This window comes from Hordeum vulgare, chromosome 6H (assembly GCF_904849725.1).
Source record: "Hordeum vulgare subsp. vulgare chromosome 6H, MorexV3_pseudomolecules_assembly, whole genome shotgun sequence".
NCBI classification, from domain to species: Eukaryota; Viridiplantae; Streptophyta; class Magnoliopsida; order Poales; family Poaceae; genus Hordeum; species Hordeum vulgare.
This window is the reverse complement of record NC_058523.1, coordinates 386,913,742-386,938,388: the sequence shown is the minus strand read 5'-3', so window position 1 is coordinate 386,938,388 and position 24,647 is coordinate 386,913,742.

Below are 24,647 nucleotides of genomic sequence, written 5' to 3'. Positions count from 1 at the left end.
TCCTCAGTCTAGTGGTCAAGTAGAATTAACAAATAGAGTAGTAAGATTAATATTGCAAAAGACTGTCAATAGGTCCCAAAAGAATTGGTCTAAGAAATTAGATGATTCATTGTGGGCCTACAGAACAACTTACAAAAATCCTATGGATACGTCTCCTTACAAAATGGTTTGTGGGAAAGCATGTCATTTACCTCTTGAGTTAGAACATAGAGCTTACCAGGCAATTAAAGAACTCAATTATGACTTCAAAATTGCTTTTGAAAAGAGGTTATTTGATATTATCTTATTAGATGAATGGAGAACCCAAGCTTATGAAAATGCCAAACTATTCAAAGAAAAATTTAAAAGATGGCATGACAAAAGAATCTGAAAGCGAGAATTCAAATTTGGTGAATATGTTCTATTGTACACTTCTCATTTTAGTTTTTTTGCAGGAAAACTTCTCTCCATATGGGAAGGACCATATATCATCAAAGAAGTTTATCGGTCTGGAACTATTAAGATCAATTATCCCGAAGGCACTAACCCGAAGGTGGTCAATGGACAAAGAATAAAGTAATATATCTCGGGTACACCAGTTAATGCTGAAACAAATATTATCCAAGCAATGACACCGGAGGAGCACATTAGGGAGACCTTCCAGAACACTCCAGAACCCTTAAAAGGAAGAAGTATGTGATACGGTAAGTAAAGGGCCCAGAAAAAATCTGCAAAACAATTTTCTGGCAGTTTTGGAATATTAGAAAAATTTGGAAACTGAGAAACACACGGGAAGGCAACCCAGGTGTCCATTAGACACCAGGGCTCGCCAGGACCCCCTGGCGCCGCCAGATGTCTACTCAGCTCCTCGGGCCCCTTCCTGGCTCCGTTTTCTTGTGGAACACATATTCCCTTGTATAAAGATTCTCTCTATATATATATCTCCTGATGATTTGATCCCAATACCATGGAGAAATCTTTTGTTCTTGTTTCGAGCTATTTTTCCTGGCAGATCTGAAATTATGTCGTCTCAACATTTAGAAGGATAGAGCTACATCGCTGATTTCATCGCGAACCCTAAGCTCTACGTAGAGGTGGATCACTACGGATGGACTACGGAGGAGGAAGATGAGTATATCAAAGAAGTAAAGGGGGATAGCTCCGTGGAAGAGGAATATCTTTTGCCTCAACTTGGAGATATATGCATGTGGAATTCAAGAAGTCAAGCCTCCCCAACAAGTACAAACCTCAGGTCCAATTTATCCCTTCCCGTTTTGTGCACGAGAGCAAAGCGACATTATGTGAAAATATATTAAAGCTGGAGCTGGAGAATGAGGGTCCAAGGGAAGATAATTTCAGCCTCACACGCAAGTTGGAGAAGAAAAACACATCACCACCACCTCCATCTTCACCACCAAAGAAGGTTAGTTGAGTACACGGGTATGGGCACTCCCCTTGGATTGTGCCAAGATTGGGGGAGGTGCCCCGGTATCATTTCACCATCACTCTTCTTTATCTTTATCCTTCTTAGTTTGATATTTTGCTATTTTGAAATTTAGCCGAATAAAAGTTTAGTTCAATCTTTTTTCCTTCGAGTGCTAGTTTCGTGATATATCTATCTATCTATGTACTTGAGTGAGAGTTATATAATAAAGTTTACTTTGAGTTTTTCTTCTTTACTTACTTGTTGCAATCCAAATAAATGAAAATAATGAAAAAGATCAAATTAAAATCTTATAGTAAGTAGTGACATCACATAAGGAAAAGTATAAGTGGTAATATTTGTTGAAGGTTGACCAACATAGCATTGGTCGATGATGCAACACATGAATAATTAATAAGAGAAGAGAAGATTTACATGCAAATACACTATCTTTGACATCTTTTATGATTGTGAGCCCCGATTAGTTATAATATGCCAAAACTGTTGACGTTGGACAAGGAAGACACCGTAATGATTTATGCTTGTTCACATTCACATAGAAGTTATATTATTATAGATCCTCTAACATGTGGTGCTTGCCCAATACCTTTGCTAGCCAAAACTCCGCATTAAGTAGGGATACTACTTGTGCATCCAAAACCTTAAACCCAAATCTATGTTTCAAGAGTCCACCATACCTACATATGGATTGAGCAAGATCCTTCAAGTAAGTTGTCATTGATGCACAAAGCAATAAAAATTGCTTCTGAACATGTTTGATCATTTAGAGTAAGGGAAATTAAGCATTGTACAAACTTGTGATGGCAATAATAAAAGTGACGGACTACATAGTAAAGGTTGCCATCACAAGGGGAAATATAACGTAACGTTCCTTTGCACTAAGAGATTTAGCATACAACCAAAAAGCGCATGACAACCTGTGCTTCCCTCTCCGAAGGGCCTGATGTTTACCTTTATGTATTTACTTTTGTGCAAGAGTCAAAGTATTTTCCTCTATATCCCTTATCTTCCCTTTGGCAATAATCATGTGGTGGGGACATATCTAAACATATATATCCAGCTGAATGTGGGTTATGAGTTATTATTGTTGACATCACCCTTGAGGTCAATGCATTGGGGTGCAAGACTATAAGCATGTGTCTTTCTATGTGTCTGGTTGAAACCTTTTGATCATATGTATGTGGTGAGTGTTAGCAGTCATATAAGACTAAATGATGGCTGAGTATGTAGACTTGCTTAAAAGTTCCGAAATGTGACCCTTCCTGAAAATATGATGAATTGTGCTGCAAAGTTGACCGAGAACATAGTTTGTTAGTTTTCAATAGAGTTTATGCTTCCTGCTTCAATGTTGTGATGAATTGCTACTTATTTATAGGAAGCCTTTATGATAAAAGTTATATGATGAAAATGATGTGATGAAGTAATTTATAAAGTTTTATTTGCTATTGTAATAACGAGCATGATGCTGTAATGTGCGTATTTTTTTATCAACACCTCTCTCTCAAAGCATGTGGTCATGATTTTCGTTATACGCTTTCGCTTGAGGACAAGCGAGTTCTAAGCTTGGGGGAGTTGATACATCTATTTTGCATCATGTTTTGTTACTGTTATTATAGTGTTTTTACGCATTTTGCCACTTGGTGGAGTAATTTTAGTGCCTTTCTCTCATAATATGCAAGGTTTCCATCAAGTTGGAGAATGCTGGCAGATGGAATTCTTGACCTGAAAAAGCTACATCAGAGATACCTATTATGCACATCTCCAAGTGGGCTGAAAATTTACGGAGATTTGTTTTACAATAAATAAAAAATACTAGAGCGAAGAAGTACCAGGGGGGAGCCACCAGGCGGCCACTAGACACCATGGCGTGCTAGGCCCCCCTGGCGCGGCCCGATGCTTAATAGGCCACCTGGCCCACCATTGGCAATCATATTCTGGTATAAATTCTCCTTTACACTAAAATACTTAAAGAGAGGACCTTCGGGACGAAGCATCGCTGTCTCAAGGAGGAATCTGGGCACGAGCACTTTTGTCCTCTAGCGGAGCGATTCCGCTCGAGCAACTTCCCTCCCGGAGGGGGAAATTGAGGCCATCGTCATTACCAACAATCCTCTCATCTTGGGGAGGATAATCTTCATCAACATGTTCATCAAGACCAACTCCTGTGAAAACCCTAGTTCATCTCTTGTGCTCAATCTTGTACCAGAACCTCGGATTGGTATGTGGGGTGTGTCTAGTAGTGTTAATTACATCTTGTAATTGACGCTTTATGGTTTATTTGGTGGAAGATCATATGCTCAGATTCATTATGCTATATAATACCTCTCTGATCATGAACATGTTTATCACTTGTGAGTAGTTACTTTTGTTCTTGAGGCCAACGGAGAAATCATGTTGCAAGTAGTCATGGGAAGTTGATATTCGTTCGATATTTTGATGATATGAATGTTTTGATTCCCTTAATGGTGTTATGTGAATGTCGACTACATAAGAATTCACCCTATTTTCGGCCTAAGGGAATGCATTGTGGAGTAGTAACTAGAGGGTGGGTTGCGAGAGTGACAGAAACTTAAACCCCAGCCAGACACTATTTCGTAAGGGGCTGATTTGGATCCCTATATTTAATCCTATGGTTAGAATTTATTCTTAATACTTTTCTCGTAGTTGTGGATGCTTGCGGGAGGGTTAATCATAAGTTGGAGGTTTGTTCATCTAAGAACAACACCCAAGAACCGGTCCACCCACATATCAAATTACCAACATACTGAACGCGAATTAACCCAACATGACGAAAGTGACTAGATGAAATTCCCGTATGCCCTCAAGAACGTTTTGCCTATTATAAGAAATTGTTCTGGCCTGTCCTTTGCCAAAAAAGGATTGGGTTACCTTGCTAGACCTATTGTTACTATTGCTAGTTGTCACTTGTTACAATTATCTTGATATCAAACAACTTGTTACCGCTATTTTAGTGCTTGCAGAAGTTACCTTGCTGAAAACCGCTTGTCATTTCCTTCTGCTCTGCATTGGGTTCGACACTCTTACTTATTGAAAGGACTACAATTGACCCCCTATACTTGTGGGTCATCATCATGGCTGACGTCGTCCTTGGAGTCCTCCGCCACTCAGATCTACGTCGCTCTGCCATGAACCTGCGGTCCCGGCTCTGTCCCCACCATTCCTAGTCCCCGAACGACCTCGTCGCCACCTCCTACCAGAGTTGGCCGCCACCTCCTACCGGAGTTGGTCGCCACCATGGCCTTGTTCATGACGAGCATGAGCACGAGGATGAGAGCTCGCCCTGCCTCGCTCAATTGACATATGTGTGGACCAGCTGGTCATGCAGGCCCAGCCACGAGTGACCCTAGCCCTCCAGTTCCAGCCCAATGTGGCCCAAGGTGAGCTCCACGTGTCGTAGTATCTTAAGCACTCTAAGCCCTATCATGCCAGAAACACCGTCCGAGCGGAGCTGGTAGTCGCTGTGCCCAGTGAACTAGGAGGTCCTGGGTTCGGTACCTAGAGGCTCCAATATTTTTCTCATGCTTTCTTTTTTGTTTAAACCCACGCATATGCCCATTTAGGCCGATTCTAGCCCTCGACCATAACACTGAGATGCTTCGGGCCCGTGTATGTTTTTATATTCCTCTTTGAGGATTTAGTTATTATTCCAATGCTCTAATAATTTCAGAAAAAATCATTGTTGCATTGCTCATAAATAAATAACTGTGCATCATATGAAAATGTTTTATATATGTAAAATGTTTAGAATTTTGTGTAATTTAATGATTTCCAACTTTCATCCATGTTAAAAATATTTAAAATGTTATTTGCATGAAATTTGTCTATATGACAGAATCATGCATAATTATTGTGTCATTTTTTCTAAAGTAAATACCCACATGTTATGTATGACTTTGGGGTATAAAAATCCATATAATCCATCTATGCAATTAGTTTGGTCATTTGAGCAAGTTTGTGTGCATGCTATTTTGAAGTGATGCCTTTTTGTATTTTGTGTGATTTAATGAGTGCATTGGAATTAAACAAACTTAAAATGTTTGGAATTTTGTGTAGATTTACATATCCAACTTTCATGCATATGTAAAATATTAAACTTGTTGTTTGTTTAATTTGCATAAATGCCATGTTAAAATGATTTATTTCATAACTAAATAACCGTGGCCCCGATTTAAATAAACTTTATATCAATAATGTTCTACTCTTCGTGCTCTACGTGATTGTGAATTTTGCATGCATACTAGGATAAATTTGCATGCTCAAATCTCTGTTGCAAGTGCTTCTTTAAAATGTCTAAACTGTTATTTTGTTCAATATTGCATGGATGATTACAAACAAACTATAAGCCTTTTGCATGTGGTTTCTTCATGAGATGTGCTCTATAATATGTGTACTTTGATACCATGCCTTTGGTTGTCATTTATATTATCATTAACATGCTCCCAAGGTGTTATCACGTTAAAAACTACAATCTGTTTTCGTAAAGTTCCATTTTGTGAAGCTCGAATTAAGCAAACCATGCCTCTTTTGAATGTGTGAAATTGAGTGATTTGTAGTATGCTATGACTAGTTGCTGTTAGTAGCTTTCCCATGCCATGTATGTCATGCTGAGCTATAGTTTTCATCATGTTAACATGTTATGATGATGTTGCTATTTGGTAGGGTTAAATAATTGTAAGTCTGAGAATCTCATTATTTTAGAATGCCATATTGTGTTGATGCTAGCTATGATTGTGTGCCTAATTAGACCTTGCTAGTGTGGAACGAAATGAAGTGCATCATTCCCCACTACCACGCAGTAAATTTTCATTCCATTATATGAGATGTAGCATATGTTTTTCTTGCTGCCAATATGCCTTCATGATAAAACTGCACTATTAAAACTGATAATTTCACTAAGTCTGAAACTATGTTCAAGTAGTCATTTTGTGAGCTAATTTCCTAGCGATCCATGCTTCTATTCTATTTTCTGTTAGGAGATGATTGTTGTGCATCTTGTCAAATACTGCCCCATATCTTATTTGTGTATTTTATAATCTTGTAGGTGGCTGTTTTGGTGTGTGTAAAATGTCATGTTGCTGTTTTTGGACCGATTATAACTATATCTTGTTTTGGTTCTATTTGTTGAACCGCTGCCCCGTTTTGAAGATTCCATATATGGAACTTTCCTAGAATCCTTGTTGCATCCTTGTTTTAACATGTTTGTAGCTGTCATTGCATACATTTTGCATTCGTGGCATAATATCTTGCGTTGGTCATATCTTTTAGACCGTAGCTCCATTTTAGATGATATATATATATGTATATATATATGTAAATTGACTAGAATGACGTGTGGAATCACATGGTGCTATTTGTTTCCCTTTTTTAATAAATATAAAAATATGTTTAGTTCAGATCTGGACCAATTTCAAAATTAACATATGGGGTCGCTTAAGAAATACTATAAGTTGTTTCCGACCTCATTTAATATGCCTAGATATGTAGTTTAGTTATGCTTCACCTCTTTCCATGTTTAGCAACATTTAATATTGTCGTGTACCTAAACGAGAGTGAACTAAGTTATTCAAATGTGGAGTTTCGTCAATGTGCAAGTCGTCGCATATTGAACTTCACTTAATGTGTAGTATTTATTGTTGTGCTTGTCATGCCTTGCATAATTGTATGGACACGCACAATATAGGTTTGCGCATCATGTCATGCATATATTGTGGTGTTTATGGTGTGTTGATTGTTTGTTTCCGAATTTTTTCTTCTCGATAGAGTTCCGAAATAGCTTCAGAGTGGGTGGTTTCGGTCGACTATGTTGGTTCGTCTACTTCATGAATATGTTCTTCCAAGCAACATCTCAGGAAACATGATCATTTCCCTAGATACCACTACTATAATTCTATGCTAGTTGTCTTGTTTCTATTGTTATGACTCTTTACCTACGACTTGAATGTCAGCCTACCAACTATGTCGTGAAAAGCCTCAAACCCCTCCACATCCCACCAAACCTTTGTTTGGCTATGTTACCGCTTGATAAACCCTTCTTATAGAATTTCTAGTTGCAAGTGCAAGTTGCTTACATGTGGCAACATGGATTACTTAATATATCACAATATTATTGCTATTTAATTTAATGCACATATGTACTTGGTCAAGGTGGAAGGCTTGGTCTTTCGGCTCGGTGTTTTGTTCCACTTTTGCCGCCCTAGTTACTTGTGTACCTCTGTTATGTTCCATTCTGAGCGCGCCTAACATGCTTGGGGTTGTTATGGGGACCCCCTTGATTTTAGTTTTGGGATATAACTCTTTTGGCAAGGCCCAACATTGTTAATACATTTTCCTACTAACTAATAAAATTGCATAGGGCCTTTCAAGACCCCGTGGATAATTAATCAACCCCCAGGCCAATGCTCCTCATGAGTGCTGGTCCAAACTAGAGCACCGTGCGGGGCCAACCCGGGGTAACTCGGGAGATCTCCATCAGGCCACCGCACGCTTCGCTTATCCGACGTGTCCTGAGACGAGATACGCGACTCTTTTCAGGGTCGTCGCCACGTCAGGTGGTCTTGCTGGATTTGTTTCACCTTTCTCGAACGTCTTGCACATGGGATTCTGAGGATACTTTGGGCTATCTTGAGGTTGAGGTTTTCCAATGGGATTCCGAGGAGACTACGGGTTTTCCATGGTTGAGGTTTTCCATGCAGGTTGTGACTAGTTTGTGATGGATGAGTTGGAGCACCCCTGCAGGGTTAATCCTTTCAGAAGTTGTGCCCGTGATTATGTGGCAACTTGGAAACTTTGTTTAACACTCGGTCATAGCAAACTTGAAGTAAACTTAATTAAAATATGCCAACTGTGTGTGTAAGTGTGACTATCTCTTCTCGTGAGTTTTGAATCTGAGAGAGGACACAACGGTGTTATGTTTGACTTGTAACTAGGTGTTGAGGAACATTTCTTGATCATTATTACTTCATGTTTGTTTATGCATAGATCACTCCTCTTATTTCTTATACTCATAAGTTAGCCACTCAAATTAATGTTTATTGCTTGTTGTAGCCTCACCACTTAAGCATACCTCACCCATTAAGCGTTGCTAGTCTTGATACCTTTGGAAATGAGATTATTGAGTCCCTGTGTCTCACGGATTACTACAAAAATAGTTGGAGGTATAGGTAATGCGATGATTTGATGTGAGAGTGATGCTTTGATTTGGATTTCTTCATCTTCTTCTTCACCGATCGCAGGATGGGTTCCAGGCCGACAACCTGGGATATCAAGGATGGATGGCATTTTATCATTTGAATTCGACCATAGTCGGATTCTGCTCTTCTGAATGGTGATTTAATGTACATTTGTATTGAATTGATCATGATTAGCTTGTGGAAAGTGTAATCCAATTCCATATACTCATCTCTTCCTTACATGTACTTGTAACGATATCCATTCTTCTGAAAGAACGAGATGCACTTCTATCCCTCTCGAGGCCCTCATGCTAAAATAAGGATAGGATCACAACTTGGGCGTGACAAGTTGGTATCATAGCAGTACCTACCTAAGAGCCTCCTTGATTGATCGAACTTGGTCGAGTCGAGTCTAGTGAAAAACTATTTTGAGCCTAGTTATATATCGGAGAATAGGATTCTTTTTACTCCTCTTCTATGCTTTGGTGAGGAATGCTGACGTTGGAATTTTAATTCTACCCCTCTTCTCACTCAATTTGTTAAGCATCACGTGGGTATTTTGGAGCCTCTATGATGTCGATGTGACAGAATTCTGTACCTGGTGCCTCCTGTTTCCAAGGAGTAGAGCTCCAAGCAGTTTTCAACACATCACTATTGTTTAGTTTCCTTAGTATCTAAGGACGCGGACATCGAAATGCTTCAATATTTTGCTTGGTGGCAAATAGTGCCATGACTTTTCCGCAGTACTGGTGGAGATAACTCAGATGATCTACCAGGTATAGTATCGTTGTTTTTAGAAGGTGTGAGGTAGATGAGTTTGCAGAACTTCTCGGATATGTGTTGACAGTTGCGGGAAAGGTCATGCAACTAATTACATTGAGTAGGTTCCTCGACCCGCAACCTGATAGCATAACAAAGAAAGATTTTGGAAGTTCTCACGTGGGAATTCAAGTAGTTACCTAGGATTATCCTTCCAACAAATTCATAATGGGTCATGTATTTGTTTCCAGCTTGTTTGGTAGCTCTCATCCTTTGTTTTGTTGGATTATGGTAATTTGAGTCACTTCAATGTCAAGTGATGATTTCATATCTTTTCTAAGTGGTTTTCTCATATTTCAATGAGAGTGCTAATCGATTTTCTCAATCAATTGTCATGTTAATTATTTTCCATCCAGAGTGCTTCTTTTCAATTAATTCAATCCTCTCCAGTATATGCAAGATAAATCCCCTTAATTTTTTCCTGGAGTTCGTATCATCTATCCCAAGTTGTCTTTGTTTTTCCCCATCCTCCGGCCCTTTTTCTTCAATTATCTAATTATCATCCAAGTGACTTTTGTTTATTGTTGCTTCCACTATCGTTTTATTTCGTGTTGTATCTCGTGATTCATTGCGAAGATTCTCAGGGGTTTTGAATTCATCATTGTTTATTCACCTCTCTCTATTCTATCTGTAGTGCTGAAGATGTCTCAGAAAATTCGTGTTTTCAGTCAATCCTTACAATTATTTCGAGGGTCTCACCTCATCAAGTTTTCATTTGTATTGGTGCAATATCTCTTCCTAAGCAATCGTTTCAACGGTGGTTTCCTTGGAGCGGGCCCATAACCCACAGGTTCTTCTGCACGATCATACGTGGCACTTCTTATCTTTCCGTAGATATCAGGTTCTTTGCAATTGTGACGTAAGTATGCATTCCATCAGTCATATTCCTTATCCAAGATCAATCTGAATGATTTCCATTGTTGGCTCACCATTCTTTATGCATTATTCTAGAATGTATCAGTAATTCTTGATGGTGCTTCTTGCCATCATTATCTACATTAAAGACCAAATAGGAGTTCTTCTTGAATCTTGTACATTCTTTTGAAGATTGTCATCTGAGCTTCGTGCTACTCTCTCAAGTGGTTTTTACTCATGAGAAATTCCTTCCATATCTATCCAGTGCATTTCAATGTTGTTTTCAATTTGATCCTGTGAAGGCCATCATTTTAGAAGAGTTCTTCATTCTCATCTTTCAACTTTTATTCTCAAATTCTTTTCAATTGTTATTCTTTTGTTCGTATCTCAATTATTTTGTTGCTTTGTTCAAGTTCCTAATCATGGTCTGTTTGTTCTCGTGTATATCCGTTCATTGTAGTATCCTCATTCATTTGCATATTCTTATCGGTGTTTTCTTGAAGTCTTCTTGAAGATTGTGCCGTATCTATCTCTCTTTAATCATCTTCAAGAAGAATAAGTAATATGCCAATCCTTGCTTTTCATCAATTTAACTTGATGAAGGATAAGCATAACATAATTCATATTCTTGTTTCATCAAGGTGATTTCCATCCTTATTCTAGAGTTGTTTGTGATATCAATTCTTGATTCTAAGTTGTTCATCTATTATTTTCCGGAGTTTCAAGTTTTCTCAAGTATCTCTTCGCGAAGTTCCATCCAAGTCTGGGAAGGTCATAATCTTATTCTTTTCAACCTTCATTTCTCTTCATCATTCTTTTGTATAGGGAGGCTCTTCATGGTGGTTCGTTAAGGATGTAATTCTTTCACCAAGTATTCTTCAAGATTCTTATGGTAATACCTCAAGTATTCTTTATATTGCATTTCAAAGAGCATTTTTTCTCCATTATATTTTGAGATGGTGTTGTAGCATTCTTGATTCATGAGGGGCCTCGAAGATAATTTGTCAAGAATGATGATGTGGTATTTCCAGGGGAGATGTCAGGGGGTGGCTTAGATCATGGTTTGGGGCCGACGGGCGCCGGCGGCGTCTGGGAACGAGTGTAGGTGGAGCACACATGACGCTGATCTACCCAGGTTCAGGGCCCTCCGGTGAGGTAAAACCCTTAGTCCTGCCTGTGTGACTGTTTGAGATCACAGTACAAATGGTGCTGCTAGAGCTGTTCGTGAGGAGGGAGACGGAGCTCTTGCTGCCGGCCTCGCTGCCTCGATGGTGGGTGTGTTATTCTCTACATGTGTCGCGTGTAAATCTATTCGAGCCCTTGTCTCTCTGTGGGCTGAGGTGAGGCTTTATAGTGCATCCTGGGGTGTACAGTGGTGGGGATAAAACAGGAGGTGGGACCCGGCTGCCAGCCTCTCCGGCTGGTTGCGGGACCCGCCGGCTGTCGGGTATTGTCCGGCACGGGTCCCATGGACCATGCATCTCAGCAACTAACGTATCAGTTGTGAGGGAGTAGGTAGAGGCGAGCATGGCTACACGAGTGTCTCGCCCGGTCAACCTCGGCGATGACCGGGTCCTATTGCCTCACTGACCCCTACATCACTATGCCCGTGGCTATGCCGAGCTTGTCAGCGTGTACAGCTGCCACAAGCGCCTCGTATTCATGCGTCAGGTCTTGTCACCGTACGGGGTACAGTCAGATGGGACCGAAGCCGTCCGTTCTGCTGGCGACGGGCCAGCCGGCCGGGCCAAATGCCGCCAGTCGCCCTCGTGCACGTCGGCGAGACGGGCCGGCTACCGCCAGCCGGCCTAGGAGGGTCAGTCGGCCCCAAATGTATTGGAGATGGTTTCTCTCCGCTTGAGTATACCCAGGGGTAGTATCCTTGTCAGTAGCCCCGAAACCGTTGGGGTCCAGAGGTCTCGGGACGAGGGAGGATAGCGGGTTTCCCCCCCGCGCCTGAAGTTCGTTGTTTGAAGTCGATGAGCCCGCCGGAGTTAGCGGGCGGGGACACGTGTCTTTTTGCCGGCTAGGGCGGTAGTCGGCCACGGCCCAGTCGGACGACATGGTGCCTTGGGTCCCGTGGCGACGCTTTGGGCTTGTCACCGACTGGCGTGTGCCACGTGTGGGCCGGTAGGGGGTGGCAGGGCCGCCACTACGTGCATGGCAGGACGTCGCCGCACGCCCGACCTGACACACCTCGGCCCATGTGCGGGATTTTCTACACCCGCACGCTGCCGGTTGGGGTTCCCCACGTGGTTTAATGCACGCGAGAATCGTTGGACAGTGGGGGACGTGGTTGTAACTAATCCCACGCTCCCATGTATCCCTCGGGCTTTAAAAGGGGGAGGTGGTGAGGCCGGTTCGCCATTCCCTTCCCACTCTCCCTCTTCCACCTTGCCCTCACTTTGGTGCTCGCCACTGTCGCCCTTCCTCCTCGCGCCCGCACCGCTCGCCACCATCGTCACTCCCTCCTCATGGCCGCAGCGCTCACCGCTGCCATTCCTCCATCCAATGCGCGGTGCCTCCCTGCGGTCAATCCACTGGGAAACTGCGTTTCCCGTCTCTTATTCTCCACACCGTCTCCAGCAAACGACGAGATGGGCGGGCCACCCATTGGTTCGTGGGAGGGCTCCATTATGACCGATGAGCACATTGCCTATCTCCGGCGGACGCAGAAGCTCCCGCCCGCAAAGCACGTCGAAGTGCGCGCGCCCGGCAACGAGCGCATGTCGGAGCCCCACGCGGGCGGGCGTGTCATGTTTGGCATGCACTTCCTTGTCGGCTTCGAGCTTCCGATGAGCCGCTTCCTGCGACTGTTCTTGGATTTCTACGGGCTCCAGATGCACCATCTAGGGCCTAACTCCGTGTTGTAACTCGCATGCTTCGCTACCCTGTGCGAGGCGTACTTCGTCTTCTTGCTCTTTCCCTCTTTCTTCCGCTTCTTTTTCCACTTCCGTGCCCACATGCACGACAACATGTCGTACTCCTGCGATGGCGTGGTGGTGTACAAGCAGCGAGGTGGGGTGTTCCCGAAGATGAAATGGATTGAATCCTTCAAGAAATGGCAATGCACCTTCTTCTACATCCACGACATCGGCCTGGGGCGGGACTTGGTTGATCTCCCGCCGTTTGTCGACTTGCCGCCGACTGGGGAGAACTAGAGCCTCGAGGTGCGCAATAACGAGCTGCTGGCAATCGGGGGCCATCTACATGAGCTTAGGGGTTCCCACGGGCTGATGCCCTCGGATCTGGTGGCGGCCTTCATTTTCCGTGGTGAGTGTTGCCGCTGCACGCGCAGCCGCACCGGATGTGCGACATGAGCCGCCCCAAGGACCCATGGTGGATGTCGACAGTGGAACTACCGTCGAGCAAGGTTGCCGCCAGGGTGAACACCATCAGCAGCTTCCGGCAGGACGAGGAGGGCTGAAGGTTTGGCTTGGAGTCGTTCCACCGTGGTAACCACGCGCCGATGGTGAGTTTTTTCCCGACTGATGTCGTCCTTTCTTTATTCTTCTTTCCTGCGGTATCTGACGTGCGGTTGCGCCTTTCCTCAGTGTTTTCTCGACAGAACACGGTGGATGGTCTGAAACCGGAGAACTTCGATTCGGACCGTGAAGATTCTGACTCCGAGGACTATGAGTCGAATCGGCTTGGCCCTGCCGCCCCCGAGAATCCGGACGTGCTAGAGGCGGTGGAGGAGGATGAGGATGAGGGGGAGCCGCGCGGCGCTGCTGCCGGCGGGGTGGGGACTGTTGGAAATATGCCCTAGAGGCAATAATAAAATAGTTATTATTATATTTCCTATTTCAAGATAATCGTTTATTATCCATGCTATAATTGTACTGAATGAAAACATAAACGCATGTGTGGATATATAGACAAAACAATGTCCCTAGTGATCCTCTAGTTGACTAGCCTGTTAGTCAAGGATGGTTAAGGTTTCCTAGCCATAGAAAAGTGTTGTCACTTGATGACGGGATCACATCATTAGCAGAATGATGTGATGTACAAGACCCAAACTGTAAACATAGCATATGATCGTGTCATTTTGTTGCTATTGTTTTCTGCATGTTAAGTATACATTACTATGACCATGAGATCGTGTAACTCACTGACACCGGAGGAATGCCTTGTGTGTATCAAACGTCTCAATGTTGCTGGGTGACTATAAAGGTACTCTACACGCATCTCCGAAGGCGTCCGTTGAGTTAGCATGGATCAAGACTGGGATTTGTCACTCTGTGTGACGAAGAGGTATCTCGAGGCCCACTCGGTAATACAACATCACAAACAAGCCTTGCAAGCAATGTGACTAACGAGTTAGCCACGGGATCTTGTATTACAGAATGAGTAAAGAGACTTTCCGATAACGAGATTGTGATAGGTATGGCGATACCAACAATCGAATCTCGGGCAATTAACATACTGAAGGACAAAGGGAATGATACACGGGATTGTGTGAATCCTTGACATAGAGGTTCAACTAATAAGATCTTCGTAGAATATGTAGGTTCCAATATGGACATCTAGGTCCCGTTATTGGACATTCATCGGAGAGTGTCTCGGTCATGTCTACATAGTTCTTGAACCCGCAGGGTCTGCACACTTAAGGTTCGGTGACGTTTTCGGTATAGTTGAATTATTGATGTTGGTAACCGAATGTTGTACGGAGTCCCGGATGAGATCCTGGATGTCACGAGTGTCTCCCGAATGGTCCGGAATGAAGATTGATATATAGTATTATTGCATTTGGCTTCCGGAAAATTCGGGCATTATCGGTAAAGTATCGGGAGTGACGAATGGGTTCTGGGGTTTTTCCGGGAGGGGCCACCCACCCGGGAGAGGACCTAATAGGCCCATGGGTGGCACACCAGACCTTAGTGGTCTGGTGAGGCTAGCCCAATAATCCTATTTCGGCCAAGGCAAAAATAAAGAGGAAAAAAGGGAAGGAGGAGGACAAGATAGGAAGGAGTCCTCCACCAAACCGAATTGGAGGAGTCCTGTCTCCTTGCCTTGGGCGAAGCCTCCTCCTTGGAGTAGGAGGCAAGCCACCCTCCCCTTGCTTCCTCCTATATATAGTAGAGGTTTGAGAGGGTTTTTGCACCTCAAGCCTTTGTGCAGCCCTCTATCCCTCCACTACTCCGTGACACCTCGTAGCTAGATTGGTACGAAACGACGAAGCCTTGCCGGAGTAGCTTCACCATCATCACCGCCATGCCGTCGTGCTGCCAGAGAATTCATCTACCTCTTCGTCTCTCTTGTTGGATCAAGAAGGTGGAGATCGTCATCAAGCTGTACGTGTGTTGAACGCGGAGGTGCCCTCCGTTCGGCGCTAGATCAGGACGGATGGTGGGACGACGACGATTTGGATCAAGAAGATGTTCCACTACATCAACCGCGTTTCTTAATGCTTCCCGATTAGCGATCTACAAGGGTATGTGGATCCAATGTACCTCTCGTAGATGATCATCACCATGATAGGTCTTCTTTTGCATAGGAAATTTTTTGTTTCCCATGCAACGTTCTCAACAATGGCATCATAAGCTAGGTTCATGCGTAGATGATATCTCGAGTAGAACACAAAAGAGTTTGTGGGTGTTGATGTTCAATTTGCTTCCCTCCTTAGTGTTTTCTTGATTCAACGACATTGTTGGATTGAAGCGGCCCGGACCAACTTTACCCGTACGCATACGAGAGACCGGTTTCATCGACTGACATGCAACTTGTTGCATAAAGATGACTGGCGGGTGTCTGTTTCTTCAACTTCAGTTGAATCGAATTTGACCGAGGCGGTACTTGGAGAAGGTTAAATAGCAATTTGCATATCACCGTTGTGGCTTTGCGTAAGTAAGATGCAATCATACTAGATACCCATAGAAGCCATGTAAAACATGCAACAACATATTAGAGGATGTCTAAATTGTTTTTGCAGGGTATGCTTGCGATGTGATATGGCCAAAGACATGATATGATATATTGGATGTATGAGATGATCATGTTGTAATAGTTAAATATTGACTTGCACGTCGATGCTGCGGCAACCGGCAAGAGCCATAGGGTTGTCTTTAAATTTATTTTGCGCCTGCAGATGCTTTTGCTATATCGCTAGGAAGTAGCTTTAGTAGTAACAACATAGATAGTGCGACAACCTCGATGGGAGCACAATGATGGAGACCATCATGTGGCGCCGGTGACGATGAAGATCATGCCGGTGCTTTGGTGATGGAGATCAAGAAGAACAAGTCCATGGCCATATCATGTCACTTATGATATGCATGTGATGTTAATCCTTTTATGCACCTTATTTGGGTTAGAACAACGGTAGCATTATAAGGTGATCCCTCACTAAAATTTCAAGATAAAATTGTGTTCTCCCTGATTGTGCACCGTTGCGCCAGTTCGTCGCTTCGAGACAACACGTGATGATTGGGTATGATAGACTCAACGTTCACATACAACGGGTGCAAAACAGTTGCACACGCGGAACACTCGGGTTAAACTTGACGAGCCTAGCATGTACGTACATGGCCGCGGAACACAAGAGACCGAAAGGTCGAGCATGAATCATATAGTTGATATGATCAACATGGAGATGTTCACCACTGGAACTATACTGAACTCATGTGATGATCGGACTTGAGTTAGTGAATTTGGATCATGCGACACTCGAATGACTAGAGGGATGTCTATTTGAGTGGGAGTTTATTAGTAATATGATTAGCTAAACTCAATTGTCTTGAACATAGTCTAAGTAATCTTTGCAAAATTTTATGTTATAGATCAATGGCTCGCGCAGTAGCAACCCTGAATTTTAATACGTTCCTAGAGAAAGCTAAGGTGAAAGATGATGGAAGCAACTTTGTTGACTGGGCTCAAAATCTAAGGCTTATCCTCCAAGCTAGACAAAAGCAATATGTGTTTGATGCTGCGCTAGGTGATGCACCACCCGCTACAGCAACCCAAGATGTTTTGAACGCTTGGCAAGCGCGTAAGGATGACTACTCACTAGTTCAATGTGCAATTTTCTATGGCTTAGAACCTGGACTTCAAAGATGTTTTGAACGTCATGGAGCATATGAGATGTTCCAGGAGTTGAAGTTTATCTTTGAGAAGAATGCCCGAATCGAGAGGTATGAGACCTTTGATAAGTTCTATGCTTGCAAAATGAAGGAGAATTCGTTTGTCAGTGAACACGTGCTCAGAGTGTCTGTGTACTCTAACCGTCTAGCTGAGCTGGGGATTGAAATCCCGCAAGAAGCTATCACTGACAGAGTTCTTCAGTCGTTGACACCTAGCTATAAGAGCTTCGTCTTGAACTATAACATGCAAGGGATGAATAAGTCACCCGGCGAGTTATTTGCGATGCTGAAAGTTGTTGAGTCAGAAATCCAGAAAGAACATCAAGTGTTGATGGTCAATAAGACCACTATTTTCAAGAAAAACTGGAAAGGCAAGAAGGGTAACTCCAAGAAGAGTGGCAAAGTTGTTGCCCCTCCGACGAAGAAACCCATGGCTGGACCTAAGCTGGAAACTGAGTGCTATTATTGCAAGGGGACTGGTCACTGGAAGCACAACTGCCCCAAGTATCTGGCCGATAAGAAGGCGACCAATGCCAAACAAGGTATATTTGATATACATGTTATTGATGTGTACGTCACCAGCTCTCATAGTAGTGCCTGTGTATTTGATATTTGTTTTGTTTCTCACATGTGCTACTCGAAATAGGAACTGCGGAATAAACGAAGGCTGGCGAAGGATGAAGTGACGATGCGCGTGGGAAATGGTTCCAAGGTTGATGCGATTGCCATCGGCACGGTCTCACTTCAGTTACCCTCGGGATTAGTGATGAACTTAAATAATTGTTATTTAGTGCTTGCGTTGAGAATGAACATTATATCTGGATGTTGTTTATTGTGAGAAGGTTACTCATTTAAGTCAGAGAATAATGGTTGTTCTATTTATACGAGTAATATCTTTTATGGTCATGCACCCAATGTCAGGGGTTTGTTCATATGGAATCTCGATTGTGATAACACTCATGTCCATAATATTGAGACCAAAAGATGTAGAGTTAACAATGATAACGCCACTTTCTTATGACATTGCCGCTTAGGTCATATTGGTGTTAAGCGCATGAAGAAACGCCAAGCTGATGGACTTTTGGAGTCACTTGATTTTGAATCGCTTGACACATGCGAACCATGTCTCATGGGCAAGATGACTAAGTCTCCGTTCTCTAGAACAATGGAGAGTGCAAGTGACTTGTTGGAGATCATACATACTGATGCGTGCAGACCAATGAGCATAAAGGCGCAAGTCGGATATCATTATTTTCTCACCTTCACTAACGATTTGAGTAGGTATGGCTATATCTACTTGATGAAGCACAAGTCCGAAACATTTGAAAAGTTCAAACACTTTCAGAGTGAAGTTGAAAATCATCGTAGCAAGAATATCAAGTTATTACGATTTGATCGAGGAGGTGAATATCTGAGTTATGAGTTTGGTGCTCACTTAGGACAATGTGGAATTGTTTTACAGTTGACACCGCCTGGAACACCACAACGTACTGGTGTGTCCGAACATCGTGATCGCAATTTATTAGATATGGTGCGTGTTGGAAATATGCCCTAGAGGCAATAATAAATAGTTATTATTATATTTCTTATTAAAAGATAATTGTTTATTATCCATGCTATAATTGTATTGATTGAAAACATAGATACATGTGTGGATACGTAGACAAAACAATGTCCCTAGCAAGCCTTTAGTTGGCTGGATAGTTGATCAATGCTATAATTGTATTGATTGAAAACTATATGCAAGTGTTGTCACTTGATAATTGTATCACATCATTACGAGAATCATGTGATAGACTAGACCCAAACTATGAATGTAGCATATTGATCGTGTCGTTTTATTGCTATTGTTTTCTACGTGTCAAGTATTTATTCCTATGACCATGAGATCATATAACTCACTGGCACCGGAGGAATACCTTGTGTGCATCAAACGTCGAAACGTAACTGGGTGACTATAAAGGTGCTCTACAGGTATCTCCGAAGGTGTCCGTTGAGTTAGTATGGATCAAGACTGGGATTTGTCACTCCGTGTGACGGTGAGGTATCTCGGGGCCCACTCGGTAATACAACATCACACACAAGCTTGCAAGCAATGTGTCTAAGTTTAAGTCACATGATCTTGTATTACGGAACGAGTAAAGAGACTTGCCGGTAACGAGATTGAAATAGGTATGCGGATACCGACGATCGAATCTCGGGCAAGTAGCATACTGAAGGACAAAGGGAATGACATACGAGATTATATGAATCCTTGGCACTAAGGTTCAACCGATAAGATCTTCGGAGAATATGTAGGATCCAATATGGGCATCTAGGTCCCACTATTGGATATTGACCAAGGAGTGCCTCGGGTCATGTCTACTTAGTTCTCGAACCCGCAGTGTCTGCACACTTAAGGTTCGATGATGTTTTAGTATAGTTGAGTTATATGTGTGGTTACCGAATGTTGTTCAGAGTCCCGGATGAGATCAGGGACGTAACGAGGGTTTCCGGAATGGTCTGGAAACGAAGATTGATATATAGGATGGTTGATTTGGTCACCGGAAAATTCCGGGCAATTCCGGCAGTGTACCAGGAGTGACGAATGGGTTCCGGGTGTTTACCGGGAGGGGATCACCCACCCAGAAGTGAGCCCAAGGCCCTAGGGTGGCGCCACAAGTCCTTATTGGGCTGGTGGACTCAGTCGAAGAGGGCTATGGCGCCACATAAGAAAATACCAAAAGAAAAGAAAAGGAAAAAGGAAAGAGGGACGCGGGAAGGAAGAGGAGGACTCCTCCTTCCCGAACCGAATTGTAGGAGGAGTCCTCCTCCTCCTGGCGGCCGGCACACCTTGAGGGCATTGTCCCTCATGGCTTGCCCCTCCCCCTTCCTCCTATATATAGTGGTGGTTTAGGGCTTTTTGAGACACAACTTTGTCACGTGCAACTCTAGCCTATTCCACATAGTTTTACCTCTAGATCGGATTTTTGCGGAGCTCGGGCGGAGCCTTGCACGAGTAGATCATCACCACCACTGGAGCGCCGTCACGCTGCCGGAGAACTCATCTACTTCTTCATCTTACTTGTTGGATCAAGAAGGTCGAGATCATCGTCGAGCTGTACGTGTGCTCAACGCGGAGGTGCCGTCCGTTCGGCGCTAGATCGGAACGGATCGTGGGACGGATCGCGGGACGGTTCGTGGGACGGTTCGAGGGATGTGAAGACGTTCCACTACATCAACCGCATTTCTTAACGCTTCCCGCTGTGCGATATACAAGGGTACGTAGATCTTATCTCCACTCGTAGATGGACATCACCATGATAGGCCTTCGTGTGCATAGGAAATTTTTTGTTTCCCATGCAACGTTCCCCAACTGTGCGTTCTATGATGTCTGTTACCGATTTTCCATTATCATTTTGGGGCTATGCATTGAAGACACCCGCATTCACTTTAAATAGGGCACCGTCAAAATCTGTTGAGACGACACCATATGAGCTATGGTATGGCAAGAAGCCAAAGTTGTCGTTTCTTAAAGTTTGGGGTTGTGATGCTTATGTCAAAAAGCTTCAGCTCGAAAATCTGGAACCCAAAGTAGAAAAGTGTGTCTTCATAGGTTACCCAAAAGAGACAGTTGGATATACCTTGTATCTCAGATCCGAGGGCAAAGTGTTTGTTGCTAAGAACACAACTTTTCTTGAGAAAGAGTTTCTCTCGAAAGAATTGAGTGGGAGGAAGATAGAACTTGATGAGGTTGCAGAACCTCTACTTTAAAAAGGATGGTGGTGGAGGGCAGAAATAAATTTCTGTCGAGGTAACACCAATTGAAGAGGAAGCTAATGATGGTGATTGTGAAGCTTCAGATCAAGTTACAGTCGGACCTCGCAGGTCGACAAGAGCATGTACTGCTCCTGAGTGGTACGGGAATCCTGTCTTGTCAATCATGTTGTTGGACAACAATGAGCGCGTGAATTATGGAGAAGCAATGGTGGTCCCATATTCCAACAGATGGTTAGAAGCCCTGAAATCTGAGATAGGAACTTGTATTTACAAGAAAGTGAGTGGGAGCTCTATAGCGTTTCTAATATTATGTGTGGATGACATATTGCTGATTGGAAACAATGTAGAGTTTTTGGAAAGCGTAAATGATTACTTGAATAAAAGTTTTTCAATGAAGGACCTAGGAGAAGCTGCTTACATATTGGGCACAAAGATCTATAGAGATAGGTAAAGGCGCCTAATAGCTTTTTCACAAAGCACATACCTTGATAAAGTTTTGAAGAAGTTCAAAATGGAACAATCCAAGAAGGGGTTCTTGCCTGTGTTACAAGGTATAAAGTTGAGTAAGACTCAATGTCCAGTAACTGGGTCTATCATAGAGAAAAGATGAGTGTTGTCCCCCATGCTTCAGCCATAGGGTCAATCATATATGCAATGTTTTGCACAAGACCGGATGTGAGCCTGGCCATAAGTATGGAGGCAGGTTTCAAAGTGATCGAGGAGTGTAACACTGGGCGACGGTCAAGAATATTCCGAAGTACCTAAAAAGGACTAAGGAAATGTTTCTCGTTTATGGAGGTGACGAAGAGCTCTTCGTAAAGGGTTACGTTGATGCAAGCTTTGGCACTGATGAGGATGACTCTAAGTCTCAAACCAGATACGTATTTATTCTTAACGGGGGTGTGGTAAGCTGGTGCAGTTCCAAGCAAAGCGTCGTAGCTGATTCTAAATGCGAAGCAGGGTACAAAGCTGCCTCAGAGGCGGCTAAGGAGGGTGTCTGGATGAAGCAGTTCGTGTCACATCTTGGAGTAGAGCCAAGTGCACTGGACACAATCAATCTGTTCTGTGACAACACTGGTGCCATTGCTCTAGCCAAGGAACCAAGTTTTCGCAAGAGGACCAGACACATAAAGCGACGCTTCAATGCCATCCGCGATTATAACAAGGAGGAGGACATAAATATTTGCAAAGTGCACACGGATCTAAATGTTGCAGATCCGCTGACTAAACCTATTCCACGAGCAAAGCATGATGATCACCAGAACTGTATGGGTGTTAGATTCATTACATTGTACATCACAAAGAGATGTGAAGTTATATTATTGACTCTAGTGCAAGTGGGAGACTATTGGAAATATGCCCTAGGCAATAATAAAATAGTTATTATTATATTTCCTGTTTCAAGATAATCATTTATTATCCATGTTATAATTGTATTGAATGAAACATAAATGCATGTGTGGATATATAGACAAAACAATGTCCCTAGTGAGCCTCTAGTTGACTAGCCTGTTAGTCAAGGATGGTTAAGGTTTCCTTGCCATAGATAAGTGTTGTCACTTGATGAAGGGATCACATCATTAGCAGAATGATGTGATGGACAAGACCCAAACTGTAAACGTAGCATATGATTGTGTCATTTTGTTGCTATTGTTTTCTGCATGTCAAGTATACATTCCTATGACCATGAGATCATGTAACTCACTAACACCGGAGGACTGCCTTGTGTGTATCAAACGTCGCAATGTTACTGGGCGACTATAAAGGTACTCTACAGGCATCTTCGAAGTTGTCCTTTGAGTTAGCATGGATCAAGACTGGGATTTGTCACTCCGTGTGACTGAGTGGTATCTCGGGGCCCACTCGGTAATACAACAACACAAACAAGCCTTGCAAGCAATGTGTGTAAAGAGTTAGCCACGGGATCTTGTATTACGGAACGAGTAAAGAAACTTGCTGGTAACGAGATTGAAATAGGTATGGCGATACCGACGATCGAATCTCGGGCAAGTAACATGCCGAAGGACAAAGGGAATGATATACAGGATTGTGTGAATCCTTGACATAGAGGTTCAACCGTTAAGATCTTCGTAGAATATGTACGATCAAATATGAACGTCCAGGTCCTGCTATTGGATATTGACGGGGAGTGTATCGGTCATGTTTACATCATTCTCGAACCCGCAGGGTCTGCACACTTAAGGTTCAATGACATTTTTGGTATAGTTGAATTATTGATGTTGGTAACCAAATGTTGTTCGGGGTACTGGATGAGATCCCGGACGTCACAAGTGTCTCCGGAATGGTCCGGAAATTAAGATTGATATATAGTATTGTTGCATTTGGCTTCCAGAAAGATTCTGGGCATTACTAGTAAAGTACCGGGAGTGACGAATGGGTTCCGGGGTTTTAGTGGGAGGGGCCACCCACTCCTCCCTCCTTGCCTCGGCCGAAGCCTCCTCCTTGGAGTAGGAGGCAAGCCACTCTCCCCTTGGTTCCTCCTATATATAGTAGAGGTTTGAGAGGGTTTTTGCACCTCAAGCCTTTGTGCAACCCTCTATCACTTCACTACTTCGTGACACCTCGTAGCTAGATCGGTACGGCATGGCAAAGCCCTGTTGGAGTAGCTTCAGCATCATCACCGCCACGGCATCGTGCTGCCGGAGAATTCAGCTACCTCTTCGTCTCTCTTGCTGGATCAAGAAGGAGGAGATCGTCATTGAGCTGTACATGTGCTGAACGCGGAGGTGCCGTCTGTTCGGTGCTAGATCAGGACGGATCGTGGGACGGCGGCAATTTGGATCACAAAGATGTTCCACTACATCAACCGCATTTCTTAACGCTTCCTGCTTAGCGATCTACAAGGGTATGTGGATCCGATCTCCCTCTTGTAGATGATCATCACCATGATAGGTATTCGTGTGGGTAGGAAATTTTTTGTTTCCCATGCAACGTTCCCCAACAGGGACGTCGAACGATCCCTGCCCCTGACGGGTCCGTGAAGGATTGGACCAACGACAATGACGACGACGACGTGCGGGTACTAGAGGTGCCGCCGGCTATGATGGGGCCACCTTGTGGCCACCGTCGAGGGAGGAGAGCGAAGCTTCCGACTAGGGGTCGACCGACTGCCAGCCAGCCGGCCCGTCGCCAGACGGCGGAGGAACGCCGTAGGGAGAAACGGTCGGCCGAAGATCCGGTCGTTGGCACGGCTCCCAAGAAGGTTCGGTCTGCCGCACTGCCGCTGGGCCCTCTCCATCGGCGTGGAGGAGGCTTAGGCGGGGTGGCCGCGAGATTCCCCTCGCTTCGGGGTAAGGTTTCTTTGAAGCTCCTGCCTGTTTCTTTTCTTACTTTCTATGCCACGTTGCGTTGAGCTCGTGCTCACTTTCTTTTGACAACGAGGTCATCCAACTTCCGGCGCTGGAGGCGTCTTTCCTTGGGGCCGAGAGTGTCATGACGCTTGCCGCGGAGCACGTGGCAATGGCGCGGCTCGAGCGGGAGCGCGCCGTTGAGCTTCATGCA